General features: G+C 36.1%; 1 long non-coding RNA gene across 1 annotated transcript; it reads left to right on the forward strand.

Annotated features, from left to right (window-relative positions):
• The first annotated feature begins 5663 nt into the window (after nt 1-5663).
• Nucleotides 5664-12813, forward strand: LOC130544440 (uncharacterized). The gene is made up of 3 exons (XR_008960726.1): nt 5664-5752; nt 7345-7461; nt 12727-12813. It is a non-coding gene; the product is annotated as an uncharacterized LOC130544440 (long non-coding RNA).
• The last annotated feature ends 9933 nt before the right edge of the window (nt 12814-22746 follow it).

Below are 22746 nucleotides of genomic sequence, written 5' to 3' on the forward strand. Positions count from 1 at the left end.
CCTACAGCATATCTTGGGACTGTGAAGTGCTAGCTCTTCCCAGAGAAACATGGGCCACCTCTCTGCTAGACCAGAGAATCTGAGCAGGTCAGGCATCTCCATTCAGATGTTCCTGAACCATATTGTAGCATCTCAGATTTTCTCTACCTGGCCCTGAACTTTATAATAAAACATACTTGTATTATTTGAGCATTCAAATATCTCTGGAGCTTTGTAACTCCAACAGTCTTCAAATTGATGCTTGACTGTGTCTGTCCTTCTACTGCAGGTAATAAGGTCCTCTATCACAGAGGCCCTGTGGCTCTAGAACTTGGCCATTAACTGTTTGTTAATAGCCTTCAGTCTCTCATTATCTTTTTGCAGGACATCAGTACAGTATAGCAATAGCCAATCAACTCCACTATCTTTGTAAGCATTCCCCAGCCCTGTTAAATTTTTCAGTGCCTGCATCATGTCACCTGCCATGGCACTTCTCTCCATTGGGACTCATTTCTTATTCCTTTTTATTTTTTTCAAGTTACTACAGGTAAAATTGTCTGCAGTTACACCACCACTTTATACCAGGGACTATCTGTGCCTCATTTATCAACCAGAATGACAGTTTCTTTATCTTTGGGGTAGTGGTGAGCCAGTCCCCAATCCATATCTTACTGCCTACTTTCTCAGATTACTCCTGCTACCACTTCTATTAGACTAGATCTAACAAGAAGTAAATATTAAGATGGGCTTAATTAGTCAAGGATTTTATTAGAGAAGATGCCTCTGTGACAGAAAATGTGAGGGAGCTGGAGAAACCTGGGGTGGAGGGCAAGTCTGACCCTTACTAAAGAAAGTTTGGATGGAAGCATCCCTGTCTGCCCTGCAATCTTAAAAGTTTCAGCAAAATCATCAGAGAGCCTTGGAGCCTATTTTAGGATCCATGTGTATTCAGGGAGCAGCCAGTGAGAAGTATGGCCTTGGTGAAAAATGTGGTGGTGGGTTCAGAGTGTAGCAGCCAATGCCTTTGGTCAGTTAAGCTCCCTAGAACTGGAGGTCTGCAAGGTGCCTCCTCATGCTGCCATATTAGGTGAATAAAATATAACATATTAGTTCAGGGATTAGAGGGGGATAGGTTACAAACTCAAATAACTACAGTGATGAGTCAGATAATATAAATGAACAAAGTAGGCAGCCTGGCTACTGGAAGGAAATACTGCTCAAGCTTGAAGATCATTTGGTCTGTGTTGGAAAAACAACAGGGTTTGGTGCTGTGAGGGAATGATTGTTGCTTGCAAAAATTGGAATCTAGCATTGCCAGATCTTCTGGGTTTGTTTTGTTTTGTTTCGTTTTTGAGAAGCCAGAAATGTAGATATTTGTATGATATATGGATTTTATATACTGAAAACTAATTTTAAAAAACCTTTGGGGCTAGCATAATAGAAGGCATCAACAAGTTGATTTTGGCTTAAAGACTTGGAGTTTATGCCCCTCCATTTAACTATCTTAACCATTCTTCTCACCTTCTTCTCTGTTACATACCCCAGCCAGCTCATTCTGCATTCTCAAATGTAAGATGGGATAACACCATCACCTAACCCTTTCTTCCCTCTGCCTCCTAGTACTTAAATTCCTGTCATGGCAAAGACAAAAGCTCAAGATACCCTGTCGAGGCAAATTCTGCCCCCTTGTGCTGTGCCAATGTCATGGTCACTGCCAAGGATGCCTCCAATCTTTCTCTACTTGTTACCATTGATATACTTTTTGGAGTTTCCTTTAGCCCTTGGCAATATCATTCCTAGACCTATTGTTGCCTCTGTGTATCTGTTGCCATTTCAATTCAAACTAGTAGACACTTTCACACTATTACACTCTTATCTTTAGACAAAATACGTTCCATATGTATGCACCTGTAACTTGGCAACTCACTTCTTATTTTGAAGATTCACAAACCAAGAAAATAAAAATTCCCAGGAATTTTTTCCCCTTGCTATAGAATGCTACCATCAAAATTTTTTAAAATTTGGGTGGGCTGAAAGCTGTTTGCTTTTGAATATGAGTGCTTTTTCCCAGTGAGAGAGTTCATAGTTTCATCTGAATCTTAAAGGCATCCTTGACCCAGAAAATATATACGAAAATTAATGTTCTTTGCTTCTGTTTTGTTTTCTTTCTGATTCACAACCTCTTCTATAAGAGAGATGTGCTTGGTCCCAAGCACCCTTAGGGCATTTTTCTATGCTGCTTCAGAGCCATGACTTTCTCATCCACCAATAATAGAAATTTAGGGAGGTAAATTTTTTCTCCTATACACCTCTCACATCCCAACCATTCCTCCTCCTTAGAATTAGTCAGATTCAATAAATATGATTACACCATCCCTCCTTTCTTTGTTTAAGTGTCCATCTGAGCAAAAAGCATTTAGAGAGCTTGGGGCCTGTTCGTGGACATTATTTTCAACCTCTTGCAACCGCAATCTAAGCTATTTAATTGTTTATTCTCAATGCTAAAAGAAGTTTAAAATAAGAAATAAGAAATTTTGGGGCGCCTGGGTGGCACAGCGGTTAAGCGTCTGCTTCAGGTCAGGGCGTGATCCTGGTGTTATGGGATAGAGCCCCACCTCAGGCTCCTCCGATATGAGCCTGCTTCTTCCTCTCCCATTCCCCCTGCTTGTGTTCCCTCTCTCGCTGGCTGTCTCTATCTCTGTCAAATAAATAAATAAAATCTTTAAAAAAAAAAAAGAAATGTTGCATGTGTAGATGTGGAAGACTTATTCATCCATTTCCTCATAAAAACAATGCCATGAAGCATACATTTACTTTAATAATGTTATTTAGGGTATCATTCAGTCATTAAAGAGGGTCTTTTATGAGAGTCCACAAGATACATTTTGCTCTCAGAACCAGAAAGTTATAGCTTTCCTTGAGAAACTACTTGTTTTTATTTTAAGATCCTGAGAATGTAACTGAATAAATGCCATTCTTCTGGAAAGCTTGGAGTGAATCTGTGAACCCCCCAAATAGGTTAATGGCATTTATTTTGTGTTAAGCTCATGCCGACTCCATTTTATTTCCCCATCCTTTTTCTCTTCGCCTCTTTTTTCTTCTCATTTTAGAATTAATCTTACCTAGCTATATGGCATATGTCTTTCATCGTATATCTTCTTAAAACTACTTTATGGACCAAAAGATATAAATAAATTACACATATGTCAACATTCCTCCAACTAACAAGTTCCTAATTACATTGAATGGTCACATCTGATACTCAAATATCATGTAAAATTTCATGGGAGCCTTTATCCTGTCCAATTCAAAGACATATTACCACAGATGGGATTAATTTTAGAGTTGTTTCCTGAGTACATGGTGACATTTATTGAAAGCACATTGCAGTACAAATGCATGGACTGGAATTAGGTTGTGTCTACCAGCAGAAAACTTGTTAAGTATGGCCACAGATGCTGACATTCTTCAATCTCTGCTTCTTACCAGACTCAGAATAGTCCTGTGAGATGTGACTTCCTGAAGAAATAATTTGACCTTCCAAACCTAGATATTTCTAAAGTAGAGAATAATTTACTGTTCTTCCATACAGATAGGGGTGAAGAGAAGAACAATATGAGCAGGTCAAGGTTTCATTAAACTTCTGAGGCTTAAACTCTTGCTTAGATCAATCACTTCTCATAAGAAACTCAGACATTTACTTTAGCTGACATTGTCTTTACAATTTGTTTTTTTGCATATAATATAATGATTGTTGATTTCTCCAATTTTTTCTCTGAAAACTCCATGTTGTTTCATTGCAATGTGGATGAGCTTATTCTTGCTATTTCATGTATTAGAACTTAAAATACCATTTATGGAACTTACATTTAATCAGACTGCTTATGGGTTAAATTTTCATGGGAAATTCACTTTTTCAAAATGGTAGATACTGCACCTCTATTGCCTAAGACCCTCCAAAAGCTTCTCACTGAATTCAAAATGAATCCAAACTTTGTATCATTATATAATTCTCCCCAGTCTGATGTCTAACTCCTCTATCTTCACCTCCTACCATTTTCTCTTTCATTCTCAGGGCCCAATTTTCCTTTATTCTTTTAATAAGCAATATTAGTTCCCTCTCAAGCATTTGCACTTCCTCCTCCTTTTTCATGAAAATTTCCCCAGAATCTTCAAATGTCTGACTCTTCCTCTTTATTCAAATTTGGCTTCAGTACACCTTTTAAGAGAGAGGCCTTTTATGAGCAATAGTCTATAATATCTATAACAGACTACTTCCCTATGTCCCCACCCAATCATCTCATCACATCATTCTTTTATTTACTTCATACAGATTATATTAATTAGCTTGTTTATTTATTAGTTTAGTTACTGTTTGGTTTCCATAGGTTGAACGTAAGCTCACTGAGGGAGTAAGCCAGTTTGTCATGTTGAATGCCTTATCTCCTGTTTTTGTGACAGAACCTGGTGCCCAGTAGGTTCTCAATCACCATTTTTTCTTATTATTTTAATTAATGTTAAAAAAAAGAAGTACAACAGCTTGTACAAACATTGCTGGATATTAACCTCAGTCATGCTTTACAGAGTTGGTGGACAGACTTCCTGGGAATGTTGACATTTTCTTCACTCAGTGACAATGTTTTGTTTTCTATGCAAAAATTGGTATCTGTGACATATATCCATTGGTTTTAGAAGGCTCAAATACATGGCCAATAGGGCATTCTGTAAGATTCACTTTTCAGTTTGGCAAATCTCAATGGTTTCACTTGAAAACACTGTATACTTTCTACTTGAACCTCTTAATTGAAAATTATATATATTTTGCTTGTCTGCATTATTTTAAAGTTAGTTTCAAAACCCTGAAACCTAGAGTTGCACAATATGGTCAAATAAATCAGAAAATCATTAGAATGAAATTTCCTTCCAAACTCCATATTTTTTAGTCTTTATTCCTGTTTTACTACAAATCTGATGATAAAACTATTTTATGACTTAACCTCATATTTTATTCAAAGTACACGAGAGATAGTTGTGAAAAACCACGATGAAAAAATAATATTGAGGTCCTATCACACGCTAGGCACTTTTCTAAGCATGTTGTTGGATTATCTCATTTAATCCTAAAACAAACTTCTGTGGCAGTGTTATGATCAGATCCATTTTACGAATGAGGAGACTGGGGCCAAGAGCTCAGAGATAGTGTGGACCTAGGCTTTGAATCCACGTAATCTGATAAATGGCCTTTGCGGCTTTCAAAAGGGAGAGGGAAGAACATTCTCTTTTGCTCTCAGCAGAGGAGCCAGTGGACACCGCTCTACTTGCTGTTTGCCTGGATCACAGTCTTGGCAGATTGTGAGGTCTTTTGCTGTGAAGTTGTCTCCTAGGATCCTCCTTCCTGACTACCCAGGAATCTCCTGCCCATACTGCCTTCAGATATGCCATTCAATCCTTCTCTGAGCATTTCAATTTTGTTTGCTTTTTGTGGTTACAAAAATATTTGCTCACTATAGATAATTTTGTAAAAAGTAAAAATGTATTTATAGAAATGTAAAAACACCCCATAATCTCTAAATTATCAATAATTATTCCTTTTCTTCCAGTCTGTTATGATGTCTTCCCTTTATAATTAGATATTTTGTGTCTACCTATCCTTATGTGTTGTTTCAGGTCTCCTTAGACATGGCTGCCACGAGATCTATTGAGGGAAATGCCTGTGTTGAGATAAGAGGAGAGAGCCAGAGAAGATTGAGGGAATCCTCACATCATGATGCAGGTCTGATCCTAGTACAGGAGCACAAGGAGTAAAAAGAATTGGATGTGAAGAATTTCAAGCTATAGGGCAATTCTAAAGGTTTCAGTGTAATGGCAGATCAGAGACATAGTCAGTGGGCTGTCCAGCAATTATGTTCTGTGTGGCTCATTATCAAGGTCACCAAGATCTACCCATTATGCAGTACACATCTATTTCTCCATGCGTATTACAGGAGCAGCTCCTCATGGTTCTTGTGGGTCTCTCAACCTGTGGAGAAATATAAAAGGGGGAGGTTAGTAGTATGAACATGTCCCTGCTGTTGATCTGGAGGCCACATCTGATCTTCTCCCTTCTTGACCTTCTCTATCATCCATTCTAAATACTCCTCATCTTTAGCTATCACCTCATCAGGTCTTAAGGGCTTGCCTAATTTTGTGACTCAAACATGCATTTCTGAGGAGTCTGAGCCCTTGATAATTATACCCTCCTCAGGCAAAACTCACTATATGTGCTTCTTCACAGTTACAGTGGAGTCAGGGAATACCAGTGGCACCAAATGAGTAATCTTGGTTCCATATGTGTTTCTCCTGCCTCCATTGTGTAAAAGCATCCCTATTTCCTCCTGATGATCATAGTCAAGTATCTCAGCCATCACAGTGACTTCTCTTCTTACCTGCTGGGTTCTAAATATAAGAAATCCAAAATTGTCTGATAGCAGACTTAACTTGTAGTTCACTGAGACCCTAGCTGTGTCCTCCGGGAAGGATATGCCCCTTTTGTGGACCACAGCATCCAAAATTAGAGATCCCAGAGTTGATTTCAACAAGAATGAAAATTCTCTACTAGGTCTTGAGGATTGATGATAAGAGTGATGGTAAGGACACTCAATGCGTCCACTCCTGAGTTCTCAGAGCCATGTAATCTTCCCTTTGGTTTCACAGCATCATAATAGAGTTTTCTGATCTCATACACACATCATAACAGAAAAGATACCATCCCCTCTCTTCTGAATATTGACTCAAAGCTAGAGCTTCAGCTGTACCTTTAGAAGGCTATTCTAGTGTTCTGTAAGGCTGGCTATTTCTAGATGATGAGATGTCTGATATAACTAGTGAATCCCATAGTCCTTGGCCCACTCCCATACCTCCTTGCTGTGAAGTGGGTCTGCTGATTGGATGCTATGATGTAGGGATTCAGTGTCTTTAGATCAGGTATTCTATAAGCCTCAGGGTAATGGTTGGTAACTGAGTCTCAGAAGGCAGGGAAGAAACCCATACCCTGAGTAGTTGTCTGTCCCCATGAGGGTGAACCACAGCCCATGTCAACATTGAAAGAGCCCAAGTAGTTGGTCTTCCATGTGATCAGTTGGTCTCTTGAGGCATAGTGAACAGTGGGGGGTTTATGCTGTTATGGACTGAATTGCGTACACCCAAAATTGATATGTTAAAGTCTTATTTCTCATTGTGATTGTATTCAGACGTAAGGCCCATAAAAAGGTAATTAAAGTTAAGTGGGTTCATAAGGGTGGGACCCTAATCCAATAGAATTGGAGTCCTTATGAGCAGAGGACACCAGAGCTCACTCGCTGTCTTTCTCTCTCTATGCATACCCAGAAAAAAAGGCCATGTGAGGACACAGCAAGTAGGTGACATCTGCAAGCCCAGCAGTGAGGCCTCACCAGAAACCAACCATGTTGGCACCTTGATCTTGGACTTTCAGCCTCCAGAATCGTGAGAAAATAAATTCTTGTTGTTTAAGCTACTCAGTCATCAGTATTGTGTTATTACAGCTAAGCAGAATAGTAAGTTACAGAGAGGATAGAAATTTAGAGATGCAGCATCTGGGATTGTGAGTCCATTATACTCTTCTCAGCAGATCTGAGACTGTGGAACATTTTCAAGGCTTCCACACACATTACCTTATTATTCACTAGTCAGACAACTCTGGAGAAATTGGAATTGTTTTAAATATGAGTGAAGTATAAAATTCTAATAAAAAGCATTCTCCACTCAAATTCTTATTGAGCACCTGAATGTTTAGGTTAACAGTTCTAGAGAAGAAGTGGATGATACATTATCTCAGACATTAGAGCTTCTAGTAAAGAGTGGGAAACTCAACTGATAAGGTATCTCTGCAAGAAGGTGTCTTTTGCCTTCAGTTCCAAAAGGCATTTTGTTGAGATTGCCAAAATTAGAAAGTAGAATTGTCTTGAATATCTTTCATAGTTCATTTATTAGACATTCAGTATGAATAAATGCGAATCTGCTGTTTTTTAAATCTCAAAATAGATTTATAAGAAAATGATTTTCTGCTTCTTTGGAGTTGACATCTTTTTACCTGTGGACAAATTCCTAAGCAATTTGGCAAATTTTATTTTGTACCTACTATGTATTTATTTTAGTATGTAATGGGGATAAAACAATGAAAAACACAGTGTTAATTCCACCCTTAAGGAGATTATAGAATAATGGGTTCAGATTCACTGAAGGCGTCAAGGTCAAATATTTGTTACATCTTTTGATGCAGCTTTTGAGGCCTGTGTATCTGCTTTAATTGCATTAGCATCTGCACAGTCAAGAAGAACAGCATAATGAGAGGAAATACTGCCCAGAGTATCTGTCATTTTATTCAGTTGATACACATTGTAAAGATAAATCTTACTAATAGGGTAAGCAAGGATGAGCATTGTCATACTGTGTATAGCGAGCTGACAGTACAAATATTAAAAGCAAGTAAAGGAAACCCAGTTCATGCAGCAAATCTTGTTCAAACCACATTTGTGGCCTACAGAAATGGGACCTGGGTAAAATTTTCTTGTTTTATATTATTATTCTTTTAAGTCATATATTATAGACCATTTCTATAATGCATTCTCATGTGAGAAGATATTTATAAAGTCATACATAAGTTCCAATGATGAAATTCTTTTGTTCATCACCTACCAAAGATATTTTGATCTTTTCAGTTATCGCTAATATTTTTGCACTGCCATGTGCTATATTAAGTGTGTAGTGTGTGTGTGTGCATGTGTATGTGTACCTGTGTGTGCACATATGTGTGTGTCTAGGTGTGTATTATTGGGTATAACCCTTATATTTCTCCCTACATCATCCAGTTTCTTGTTTTACACTATACACATTCTAGGGTTTCTGCTGAACTACTATTCTGTATTAAATTGCCAGTCCTCATGGGAAAATGTCTTTTCCTTCCCTAAATATACTTAATATAGCCATACAAAAGTTTATTCCCAAGACCTTTAGCTATATCCAATAAATATGTCCAAGTAAGAACATGCATTATTTTTCATATCATCAAACTCAAGGACAGTATCACTGGAGCTACTTTATAGACCTCTATAAAATTAAATGCACATAACTCTTTTGTTACAGTTACCTCGGAACACATTGCATTTGAAGATGTTTCTAAGAGTCACAGTAAATTTGCAGAATTGAGCCAAGCAGAAGATACTGCTTTATGAATACAGTTTACGCTAAACTCATTTAAAAAAAATATACCCTGAGATGTGGTGGTAAATTTACTTCTAAATTAAATTTTAAAAGTCTACCTCATAATTAGTCATATTTGCTGGAATACTAAAAATTGCCACATCTTTCCTCACATGATTTGGTTGCTAGACTACATAGCTAATGGTGCGTAATCTATGAAGGTGTGAGTGCTCCCTTAGTACTCTGACAAGACATTTCAGTTAATTATTCCTCCTTATAACTTGTCTTCAATTTGGAGTGTGATTCCAGTGGCAAAAACTTTATAAATAAAACTAATCTTTGCTATATAATGTTGCTTTCTGGATGAGGAAATACCTGGGTCTGGAAAGAGTAAAAGCAAAGGAATACCCTGTGTTAGGAAACGTATGAGTAGGATAAGCTGTTCTATTCGAAAGTGTGCTGCTTTTGTCCTTTTGAATAATGTAAATTAGTGTCCTATTCTTTCTTGCTTATTGATTTTTTTTTTGCCATGGGTCTAATCTCATTATTTTATTTTTAGTCACTAAACACTGCTTCAATTGGTTTGTATTTTGTATGAAGTACCCTATTAACTAGTACCAAGATTGGTGCTGTAAAATGCAATGTATATGTGAACTTAATATAATTAGAGAATTATGTAATTATGAAATTAGAGTTCTGATTGGTTTTATTTGATTTGAACAGCAGTGATCCACATCTTGAAGATGCAGGAAGCCATAAAACACTCCTGCAGCAAACATAATACTGCCTGAGTTTCATAACGTGTCAACTCACATTTGTTAGACATCATTTTCTAGAATGGCAATTCAACAAACTCAGCAGATGAAATAGCCCAAGACACCAAGCTCATTCATATTATTATATCAGTAAGCCAGATATCTTCTGGATGGAGTCTCCTGTTCTTGTGTACCAACTGAAGACAGGCTGAAACCTCCAAACATAGCCTGTGGAAACCTCAGTGCTTTCTCTAACATTCTGTCAATTTACTGGAGCTTCTGTGATTATGGTTCCTCTGCCTTTGGGCTTGTGCTTTTTTACATGTTGTTTCACCCCCAAACAACTCAGAAGTAATTTATCCCTATTCACAATGTATCAAGAAAAATATTCTACAAAAAATCACTCATAACTAAGGTAGTTCCATTAAATACTGATGGGGAAGCATATGATGACAGGGTGCTGGAGTGAAGAGAGGCTGTACATTGAAGCCACAGAAATAATTAGAAAGTAGATAGTTTCTACTGGATACTTCTTACAGATGTTCCTGCCACACACCATCTTTCTGGTTCTGACTCACACTCACAATTCTTTCTTTGTCTCCATTCACTTCCGTCTTAAGAGAAAAAAAAATTTATTATATTTTTTTTCTGATACTAGCCTCCATAGGATTTAACCTCTATAGAAAGTAGCTTAGCAGGATAATTAGTCAAAGGCATTTCCTTTCTAAGGGAAGTTCTTGTTTTAGCCCTGTCTGAATGACTTTTTGTGAATGGTATGTTCTTTGCAAACGAAGCAGAAATGGTTCACTTGTAGTATCCGAGGGCTTGCCATTCTGTAGTCAGGACTGTAGGGGGCGTCTTGAGGTTGGTGGGCAACAACGCCTCCCAGAATGATTGCTTTGTTAGTTACGCCATTCATCCTATGGTAAAGCTATCTCTGTAAAAGTAAAGCAGTATTTTCATAGGAAGTTTAAGGGCCTCTTCCTCTGGCTTCAAAGCATCAAACTTACCACTCATAACTTTATAAGGAAAGTGAGTTTTCTCTTTTTGGTTAAGAAGTGACAAGCATAGGGACGCCTGGATGGCTTGGTCAGTTAAGGCTCTGCCTTTGGCTCAGGTCATGATCCCAGAGCCCTCCGCTAGAGCCCTGCTGATGAGCAGGGAGCCTGCTTCTCCCTCTCTCTCTCTCTCTGTGTCAAATGAATAAATAAAATCTTAAAAAAAAAAATGACAAGTATATTCTTGGCCTTTGTAATATTAGTGAAAACCTACATTTAAAATTAAGTAATAAATTGCTGGATTTTTAGTGTTGTACTCTCATAGTAAAGTTATATTAATTTTGTAATAATTTCTCAGTTGGAACACATGTTATCAAGTCAAGTAATACCTTCTTGTCTTGGTATTTTCCCAGAAATAATATCTGTAAAATGCTGTTTCAAGAGCAGAGTGCATTGATCCAGAACATCTGAATGGTTGTCTGTTTAGAAGTGCTTCAAGAGTTACAACAAAAAACACAGAAGTATTTGGAAAAATTCTCTGTCTTGGCAGGCTAACAGGGCCAATTCAGAACTGAAAAATTATTATTCAAAATTAATCCATCGGGTTGAGATTTTGCCTTCTATTTCACACTCAATCCATCCACTCTTTTTTTTTTTTTTAAAGATTTTATTTATTTATTTGACAGAGATAGAGACAGCCAGCGAGAGAGGGAACACAAGCAGGGGGAGTGGGAGAGGAAGAAGCAGGCTCCCAGCGGAGGAGCCTGATGTGGGGCTCGATCCCATAACGCCGGGATCAAGCCCTGAGCCGAAGGCAGACGCTTAACCGCTGTGCCACCCAGGCGCCCCATCCACTCTTTTTTGAATACACACACACACACACGTATAATTCATTTTTGAAAGAGAACACTGAAGATATCTATTTTAAAAATAATATGGACTGAATATACAAAAATGTCAGACATTTTGCCAGACTTTATATGCTCATATTTTAGACATGTCTTCATATTTAAGAATTGTTTTGTACTGTTGCTTAGCAACATTCTGGTCATTTAATTCAAAAGCAACTTCCAAATTACAAAGCCTTTTGTGAAAAAGAAATCCGATAATCTGATTTTTTTTCATATATAGAAAAAAATGCAGAGAAAAGGTCTATTGTTGTGCCTAAAGGAACTATAGTATTAAATGCTGAAAAATAACATTCTGACTCAATTATTTGTTGTGATCTTTATTTTAAGTTTTTTAATCTAAGACATTAATAACAATGAACTCAATTGTTCTTCACTGTGTTCAGTTGCTGGTTAATGTGATGTCCAATTTATGTCCAAAAGGTTAAGTGTATATGGAGAGCCTAATCTTTTAAGAAAAGGCTGGATGAAAATGTGGTTCTTTGTTTTCTGTTTTTGTGTTGCCTGAAAAAGAGATTAAGTAGGGACTTAATATATAAAACACATAAATATGTACTATATGCATAGCACTTAGGCTTCTATTATAAAAACTTGTTACATCCTGCCTGCGGTATTAGAATTTTGCACATATTTTATCCTCCACACTAGTCTCTGTGCTCCTTAAAATCAGAACCTTCTCTTATTCATCACTGAATTCCTATAATCTAGTAGAATTTATATATAATTGGCTTTCCATAAATATGTGTCAAGTGGAATATTTTAAAAATAGTAATTATCATAACAACAATATTTTTGAGCAGTTGTCTATGTCTGTATGTCATGTACTATAGCAAGTACTCTATTTTAATTATAAAAGCAATTATGGGTATTTTTTCTGTTTATATCAAGGACAGAGGAGAAGGAAATCTTAAATTATAGCAACTGTAAGGGCTGGGAAACACTGCAATAAATAACGAAGAACTTGCAGTCTTCCACATTGTGATAAATAAGGTAAATGGAAATGCTTGTATTTTTAAGTATTGATAGGTTTAACAATTGTTTTTCTCAGACTTAGATCTCAAAACACACCTGGAATAATTTGTTTTGTCTTAGTGTATTGGATATCCGTTGATTTAGCCTGTGCAACATCTGTGGTTTCATTGGGTAAGAACTTTATATTTTTTTTCCTTGGGAAATCAATCACCTCTCCTCCATCCTGACTTGATGTGGTTACAGTGGGACAACCCATCCTCCAACTCCAGAAGTGGGAACATAAGCCATGGCTCGTTTATGACAGTGGCCTTCCCTTTCTCTATCCCTGTTGTAATCAATTCAGCAATTAATACATGACACAAACAAAGGAAACAATTAGTAGCACTAGGCGTTCTGTTGCAAATGGGGAAAGAGGTGTCCTCTTTTCATTAGCATTGCTGAGCTGGTTGGATTTAAGACTAGAGCTACTTGTAGTCACTATTTATTAGCGTCCCTTTGGGACTGAAGCTAATGAAGAAGAGACAGTGCCACGGCAAACATCACAGAACAGTTGTTCCAAACAATGTCCACTGATGAATGCTGAAATCATTGGGTGAAAGTTTGAGGAAAAACAGGATATTAGCATGGTCTCAAAATGTCTCCTCCAAGTTATTTATCAGTTATAAAGGGAGAAATGTTAACTTTGCCATGAAGAAATCTGACAGAGAAAATTTAACCAAGCAATCAAGGTCAACATCATCAGATGTTGGCATTATGTTCCTTCAATATTATATGCTGAAAGAGGAAAAAAAAATCAATATCTTGTGGTATTCTTGCCAAAATTGCATAAACTTAACCTAGTTATCAGTCAAGAAGAGATGTCAGACAAATTCAGATTGAGACACATCCACAAAATAAGTGACCACTACTCATCAAAAGTTTCAAGATAATGAAAGACAAGGGAAGACCGTGGAATTGTCACAAATAGGAAGTGACTGAAAAAACAGAACAGCTAATGCAATATGGCAGCCTGGATTAGATCTTGGAACAGAAAAAAATATTTTAAGGGGAAAAATGTGGTGAAATTTATTTTTATTTTTTTATTTTTTAAAAAAGATTTTATTTATTTATTTATTTGAGAGAGAGAGAGACAGCGATAGCAAGAGAGAGCACAGGCAGGGAGAAGGAGGCTCCCCGCTGAGCAGGGAGCCCCACGCGGGGCTTGATCCCAGGATCCTGGGATCATGACCTGAGCCGAAGGCAGATGCCTAACCAGCTGTGACTGAGCCACCCTAGGAGCCCCTAAAATCTGGTGAAATTTAAAGAAGGTCTGTAGTTGAATTGATAATATTGTACCAATACTAATTTCCTGGTTTTGAAAATTTTATTATGTCTACCTAAATTGTTAACCTTAGGGGAAACTGACTGAAGAGTAAATGTGAACTTTTTGTAATATTCTTCCAAATTTTCTGTATGTCTAAGACTATTTCAAAATCAAAAGTTAAAAAAACACATGCAAAAAGAAATTGAGTCAGGAAATTAAAAACAGTAGATTCCTGGCAACTTTATGTACCTCTATCCACCTATATTTGAACACAGACATACCACTAGGCTTTCAGGTCATGAGTTGAAAAATTCTTTAACCATTTTAGCTGGATTTCTCTCACTTCCAAGCAAAAGAGATATGACAAATATCTGTTTATTTTCCTTGCCAGTGAGTTTACCATGGTCTGTCTACGAAATGTCTCATGACTAATAAAGTGTTTCACATAAGGGAATTTTCCCAATAATTTCTATACTCAAGGCAATACTTTTATTCATTTTAATAACTTTGCATGAGGCATTTCTATATTATCCTTTTCACTCTCATATCTTTGTTGTAGAGTGTACTAAGTACAATTTTTCATTCTTTCAATGATTGTGAGTCATCATTCTGAACATAAATCATCTTCTATCATAGAAGGCATTGACATAATGATTGATGTGTAGAAATGTATGTTTATACATTAATTGACCTCTGATTGTTAAGGTTTTATTTTGTCTGTTCTTATAATTTATGAATTCCACATAGCTCATATGGTTTTACATACATTTTCCTGCTGTTAACCTATTTATTACAACCCTCCTCCCCGAACTTGTTGTTACATATCTGCTGTTGGAGAATACACTCTTACTGAAATCAAATCTAAATCAAGAGTCATACTATAAATGAGGGAATACTGGAAATACCTCTTATATAATCAAAGTTCATAGATTTTGTGATAACTGTTTTAGACAAGGAATTTTTGTTGGTTTTGTTTTGTTTTTGTTTTCTACACATACATAACTATGGACTATGATCACTAGGGTGAATTTATTGAATGGGTGACCTTGGGATATGATAGTGTGATTCAACTAGAAATTAAAGTTTGTAGCCTATGTTTTTATTAATATTTTCCAGCATTTGTTTTCTTAATAAGTCCTCAGTGCTCCTGCTCACCATGATATATTTCCCAAACTGACCTAAGAAAAATGAACATCACATAATGACAAGGAGAACTATGAATAACTCTCTTGGGCAGATTAAATGTGTCTCCATGTGCCAGGGCCTGTGATTACTTCTTCCTGCTTACAGAGTCATTCATGACATTCCTTTTGTGACAGGTCTTTTGTCCTAGCTGATGTGAATGTAGAGTCTTCTTTTTTGCCTGGATGTATCAATTCCCTACAGCCACCTTAAATGCCTATTCCCTTTTATCTTGGTCTCCTTCAAAATTTGTCTCTTGCACATGTATTGGGCTTATAATTAATCTGAGCTGATTGCACTTCTCCTCACTGCCCATATGCATCTATTATTATCCATTCTTCTTCTTTTTTTAATTCCTTCAAGTCAGCAGCAGCTATACTGTGCTGTCATATCCTTGGCTTGGAATCAATTCTCTTTTCCTGCCAAGTGCCATAGATCCTACAAAGTGCTTCTGTTGCAGTAGTAATTTTGTTACCTAATATAAATGAACAGCAAGGCTTCAGAGCCTTTGCTATAAATAGCATGGAGTTTCTCAAAGGTCTCCCACTGATTGTTCACCAGACTGATATAATCTCTACTAATAGTCTTAATTCATAAATTGACATTTTAGCAGTTCTTCCTGGATTTTTCCCACCACAGTCCCAATGTTTTTATTGTCTGTAGAGAATTGGTTCTTAATAGTCTTAGAACACTTACTTGTAAATATAGCTACTCTTGAAGAAAGAAGAAAAAGAGGAATAAAGAGGAAGATTCAGATTTCTCTACCATTTCTTATTCTTGTGAACTATTTGTTCCTCAACCTTCTGAATATAATTAACTGTGAAGTTACCCTTTTCCTAATTGACAAAATTAGAATTATCAGTTGGTAAGCAAATTTATCAATGACTGGCAATATTCAGGGTATAGTGTTCAGTAAAAGGGAAATGATGTAATGATGTAATGGAGAAAACTCTGGGCAGGGAGTTGAAGAGAGAGATTTTAGTCCCAACTATACCAATATATTTCTGTGTGCTAATGTGTTAGTTCATTTCCATCTTCTGAAAATAGTTAGGCTTGACTACATGAACATAAATTGCTTTCTTCTCTAATATTTTATGAGTCTAGAATACTATCTTCCTTGAGGAATTCACAATTTAATTGAAATATAGAATGAGAAAAGTTATATCGCCTGCAATTCCTTTTATGAGTTTTACAGCACAGGGACCATGTTTTATCCTCTCTATGGTCTCAAGTCCAAACATAGCCTGAAACAGAGGTTCCAGTTTTTTCCTACTGAGACACAAAGGACAGATGACAGTCACATTAATTACCCATACTTAAAGAAGCACATGTGATTATGAGCTATTCCATGTCCAAATGGTAACTTTCATGCCTTCTCTGTCATATTTTAAAATTCATTGAAACTATTGAATCTGCTCTTGTTCATTTATTTAAACATCTTTATTCAGGCGATATATCTGAATTGAATTCAGTTATATACAATAAACTGCACATGTATAAGGTGTACGATTTAATGTGTTGGCATATGTATACATCTGAAAAATGAACACAATATAATGAATGTATCTAACAATTCCAATGATTTCCTTGTGCTTCTCTGTAATTCCTCCCTTCTGCTTCTTCACCATGTATTTCTGTTCTCAATAGAATAGATCTGGTTACTCTCACTAGAGATAAGTTTGAATTTTCTAAAATTTTAAACAAACAAATCAGGGAATGAGAAGACATTCTTTGGGGGGAAGTGAGGATTTGGCTTTTTGTACTACGTATTTTGTACATCCATCCTGTTGTAGGTATAAATAGGTCATTACTTTTTATTGCTAGGTTGTACTTCACTACATAAATATACCAGTTTCATAATCCATTTCCCTGCTGGTGGACATTAATTTGTTTCAAGTATTTGACCATTACAAAATAAAGCTACTGTGACAATTTATGTATGTAAGTTGTATGGACATGTGCTTTCAATTACTTTGGATAAATACCTAGGAATAATTGGATCATATGGTAGGTATCTATTTAACCTTTTAAGAAATTGCTAAACTCTTTTCCAAAATAGTTATACTATTTTACATTCCGACTCACAGTGTGTATGAGTTCCAGGTCCTCTACACCTTCATCAGCATTATAGTCAATCATTTTAACGTTAGCCGTTCTAATAGGTGTAGTGGTATATCATCGTGGTTAACTTGCATTTCTTTAATGATTCATGATGCTGAGTGTTTTGTGTATGTGTGTGCTAGAGATCTGTGTGTTTTTTTTAATTTGGGGTTTTGGTTTTGTAATTCTAAGTCCTGAGGTTTCTTTATATATTATGGATATAAATTCTTTATCAGATATATGATTTACAAGTATTTTCATTCAATATGTGGCTTGTATTTTCATTCTCTATATAGTTTTTATGAAGAACAGAAGTTTTAAACTTTATGCTCTATTTTTAAAATAATAAATGGCTTACAGATTCTGGCACTTTTTTAATATTAGCAAATAATTTGTTACTTACTCACAACACATCATGATACACAAATGTATCTTGATACTATGGAAGACTACACTGAGCTAATGGGGTCCCTATTGGTGATGAGGTCATGGTTAGTGCAGCCATTTACTGTATTAAATTTTTTCTTTGTTACATCGTAATTGCTGCTACCCAGTCACTTCATTTTTAGGTTATTTAAAAATAACTTAGGGTAAAGGTTGCTGTAGAAATAAGGTCCAAGGGGTGCCTGGGTGGCTCAGTCGTTAAGCATCTGCCTTCGGCTCAGGGCATGATCCCAGGGTCCTGGGATCGAGCCCAAATCAGTCTCCTCCGCTGGGAGCCTGCTTCTTCCTCTCCCACTCCCCCTGGCTGTGTTCCCTCTCTCGCTGGCTGTCTCTCTGTCTGTCAAATAAATAAATAAAATCTTAAAAAAAAAAAGAAAGAAAGAAAGAAAGAAAGAAAAAGAAGGTCCAGGTTGGATAACTTCATTTGCACATAAGTCAAGGAATGAATATATAAATAATGCTCTACCTTTATACTTTGGTGGATTCATTGTTGTATTTTAAGTATTAGAATATTAAGTTTATATCCTTGAAGAGGAACTGCATTGTTGAAAAAACACTAATGCATTCCTAACAGTCCAAAGCAATTACTTTTTATATAATGCTTTTTATATAGCAATTATGTTTTTGCCCTTAACTCTATTACTCACAAAGAGTAGATGCTAATCTCCAAGACAGGATGTTTTATGCCAAAAGAACATGCAGTCCCAGGCTGCTAAAGACAGAAATGACAAGACTCATGACAAATAGAATCTGTCCATTCATAGAAGTGCTGTTCTTATTTGTGGTAATGGGAAGCATGGATTTGGGAAACTGGACTCAATTTCCTTATTTGATTCATTTCTTCCAAATTACTGCCCCCAATTTTTGTATACAAAGATGTTGTCCATACATTATCAAACTTTGTTTTGATCAAAGTTTGGTCTTCGAATCTTCAGTTGCTCCAATAAAATAAAGATAATGGGTATCCTCTTGTTTAAAATGAAAATACCCTGGAAAGTATAATATGATATTAAATCTTCACATTTTATGATTGAACTTAATCAAAATATTTTCTAATACCTATGCTAGACCTGACCATTAAGTTGATAGTAAATTCGATTTGCTGTGAGAAAGGAATGAAAAGTAATTTTGGAATATAGTCATTAAAAATAGGAGAAGGTAAACACAATAGATTATTGTGTGGTAAGACGTGATAAATAATTAAGGACAAGTACTAGAAGTCCAACAATATCTATCCATTTTTTAAAAGATTTATTTATTTTAGAGAGTGAGCTGGGGGAGGGGCAGAAGGAGAGGGAGAGAATCTCAAGCGGACTCCCCACTGAGTGTGGAGGCTGACGCAGTGGTCAGTCTCATGACCCTGAGCTCATGACTTGAGCCAAAATCAAGAGTTAGACTCTTAACCGACTGAGCCACCCAGGCATCCCATTATCTTATTCTTTAATATTAAAGTTCCCAAGTTCTAGCTGAGCATATGGTTCTCATTTATAGGCTACATTCCCACTTGCTTTGCAGTTGGTGTACTCATGTGACTAAATTCTGGACAATACGGTATAATTGGAAATAATGCCATTTGTAGTCATGCCCATAAAAAGAAATGTACTTGTGCTCATTTGCCTTCTTATTCCCTGCTGTGGCAGTCAACGAGTACTTGATAAGAACAGCACCTGTGGACCTGAAGATGAAAGTCATGTGTTCACGACTATACACATGCCTTCTAATCTCAGTTCCTTACCTCTGGAGACATAATGATTTATGAAAGAGATAATAACCATCTATTTTCTTTAAGTTTCTGTATTTTGGGATTTCTTTGTTATAGCAGTTTAGCTTGTGTTCCAGTTAATAATGTCAGGATTATCAAGGAAGAGAAGATATCACAAATTTCTAAAAAAGGTTAGAAAGAGAAATTTAAATGTTTCATATATTTTAATGTTTCTGAAGTTTGATAACATATAGATAGCATTCTTTGTATACAAAAATTAGACTATTTCTTTGAAACAAACCATACATTTTTGTATTGCAGAGACGTTCAAAGAATTCATCTGTCAAATTATTTTTTTATATGTAAGCTGAGTAAAATGGGCTTCTTCAGAGGTCAATTTAAAATCTAATGTATACTCTGCTGGAATGGTTATTAAGGTATCTGATCTCAAGATTAGAAATTATTGCCCAATTACACATAAGCAGTTTCTTCCTTCTCAATGAGTTTACTGATATATATCTATATCTATCTATATATATATACATACACACATACACATACATATATGTACATTCACATACTTAAAGGTAATCGTGTTTAAAACTGATAACTCAATCTTTAGGAATTGTACAGATCACTTTTTTGTTTGTTTGTTTTTGTTGTTGTTTATTGTATTATTAGGCCCAAAATTTATATATTTCCCAAAGTCTGGAAATCTTCTGATTGGGCTTGATGGTGATTTTAAGCCTTTAGGTTAGCAAGTGGGAGCTGTAGTAGATTTTTGACCTTAATTATATTCAGCAGCCTGTGTGTTTCTTGAGTTAGTGTGCCCTGTTTTGTGGTTACCTTTTTATCATATAGCCTGGAGAGATTACTTTGAGCTTAGCCTCCTGTAAAGACCGGCTATGAGAGTTTACAAACTTGCCAGGTTATCATGCTTTATGAAGGCTTTTCTCACAGGCTTGTGGCAATTTTCTTTTAGGTGAGTGACTTTTATTCAGGCAAGTGGCTGTTTTTAAATCATTACGACTACAGCAGCAGCATTAGCAAATGCAGGTAGACAGTGCTGCCCTTAGCAATCAGGCACAGCAGAGGCAAAGATTCAATTATAGAGGAAAAGAATGGATTAGTTTTCTGTGGCTGTGTAGCACATTTTCACGACAGTAGCTTAAAACAATACAAATTTACTATTTCACAGTTTCCATGGTCAGCAGTCCAGTAGATTTTCTGCTCAAGTCTCACATGGTTGCAGTCAAGGTGTTAGCTGGGGCTGCATTCTTATCTGAAGTTTGAGAACCGCTTCCGAACTCATTCAGTTTGTTGGCAGAATTCATTTCTTTGCAGCTGTAGAACTCATGGCAGGTTCCATTTTCTTCTAGGCCAATAGGAGACTGTCTCTCACACCTGACCTTATTCTATCTATCTATCTATCTATCTATCTATCTATCTATCTATCTATCATTGTGGTAAGAACATTTAACATGAGTGCTAGCTACCCTCTTGACAAATTTTGAAGGGCATAATATGTATTGTTAACTACAGGCATAATGTTGTACAGCGTATCTCTATAATTTAGTCATCTTGAGTAGCTAAAACTTTATATTTGTTGAACAGCAACTCCCTATTTCTTTCTCCCTCCAGTCCCTACAAATTCTATTCTCTGTTTCTCTGAATTTAACTATTTTAGATACTCATATAAGTGACACCATTCCGTATTTATCCTTTTGTGACTGCCTTATTTCACTTAGCATAATGTCCTTGAAGTTCATCCACATTGTTGAATGGTGTTAAAAAAACTAGATATCCACATGAAAAAAGAATGAAACTGGACCCTTTTACTACATACACAACCAATTCAAAATGGATTAAAGATTAAAGACTTACACATAAGTTTTGAAACTATAAAACTCCTAGAAGAAAACAGGAGAAAAGCTTCCATGTCATTGGTCTAGGCAGTGATTTCTTGGATATGACATCAAAAGCAAAGGCAGCAAAAACAAAAGTAGACACATGAGACTACATTGAACTAATAAGCTTCTGCCCTGCAAAGAAAACAGTCAACAGAGGGGAAAAGCAACCTAGAAAGGGAGAAAATATTTGCATGTCATATATCCGATAAGAGGTTAAAAACATAAGAAACGCCTACAACTCAATAGCAAATAAATAAATAAATAAATAATAAGGAAAGGACTTGATAGACATTTTTCCAGATAGCACATACAGATGGCCAATATGTATTTAAAAACGTTCTCAACCTTACTAATCTTCAGGGAGATGCAAGTCAAAACTGTAGTGAAATATCACTTCACATCTGTTAGGGTGGTTATTATAAAACAAACAAAAAGATAGCAAATGTTGGTATATTTGTGGAGAAACTGAAATGCTTACAAACTATTAGTGGAAATGTAAAATGGTGCAAACACTATGGAAACTATGTGAAAGTTCCTTAAAAAATTAAAAATAGTGTTCTCATATGATCCAGCAATCCCATTTCTGAATGTATGTCCAAAAAAATTGAAATCAATATCGTGAAGAGACAGCTGCATTCTTATGCTCACTGCATCATTATTCACAATAGCCAACATATGGAAACCACCTAAATGTCTGTGAGCGGATGAATAAAGAAAATCTGGTATATAGATATAATGGAGTATCATTTAGCCTTAAAAAAAAAAAAAAAAAGGAAAGGAAATCCTGCCACTTCACTTTATTTTAAAAGACTTGCTTGATTAGATCAAACTCACCTAGGATAATATCCCCAATTTAAAGGCAGTTGATTAGGGATTTTAATTACATCTGCTAAATCCATTCATAGTAACACATTAGTGTTTGAATAACTAGGAGAAGGTTTGTACAGCAGGGGCTGGAAATCTTAAGGCAAGGGGAAGGGATATCTTATTCTGATCAAGTCTGCCTACTAGAGGGAATTGTTCCTAAATAGGCCTTTAGATATTAAAGTAAGAAATATTTTTTCAGCTGCTTAAGTTGTCTTTCTTAGCTAAATATATAAGCCGAGGCCTAGGCTTTTACCCATAAAGAGAGTTGAGTTCCACATGGTGCTGTAAAACCCAAGTTTTGTTTTAGATTAAAATTGTTCATGCCAGGTATACCATGCTAGATAGACTGCCTCACAGTCAAGAGAACCTTCCACCAACCTGCTCTGGAATTATTGATTACTAAATTCTGAATGTAGCTTTAGATAGCT

This window comes from Ursus arctos, unplaced genomic scaffold (assembly GCF_023065955.2).
Source record: "Ursus arctos isolate Adak ecotype North America unplaced genomic scaffold, UrsArc2.0 scaffold_21, whole genome shotgun sequence".
Taxonomy (NCBI): Eukaryota; Metazoa; Chordata; class Mammalia; order Carnivora; family Ursidae; genus Ursus; species Ursus arctos.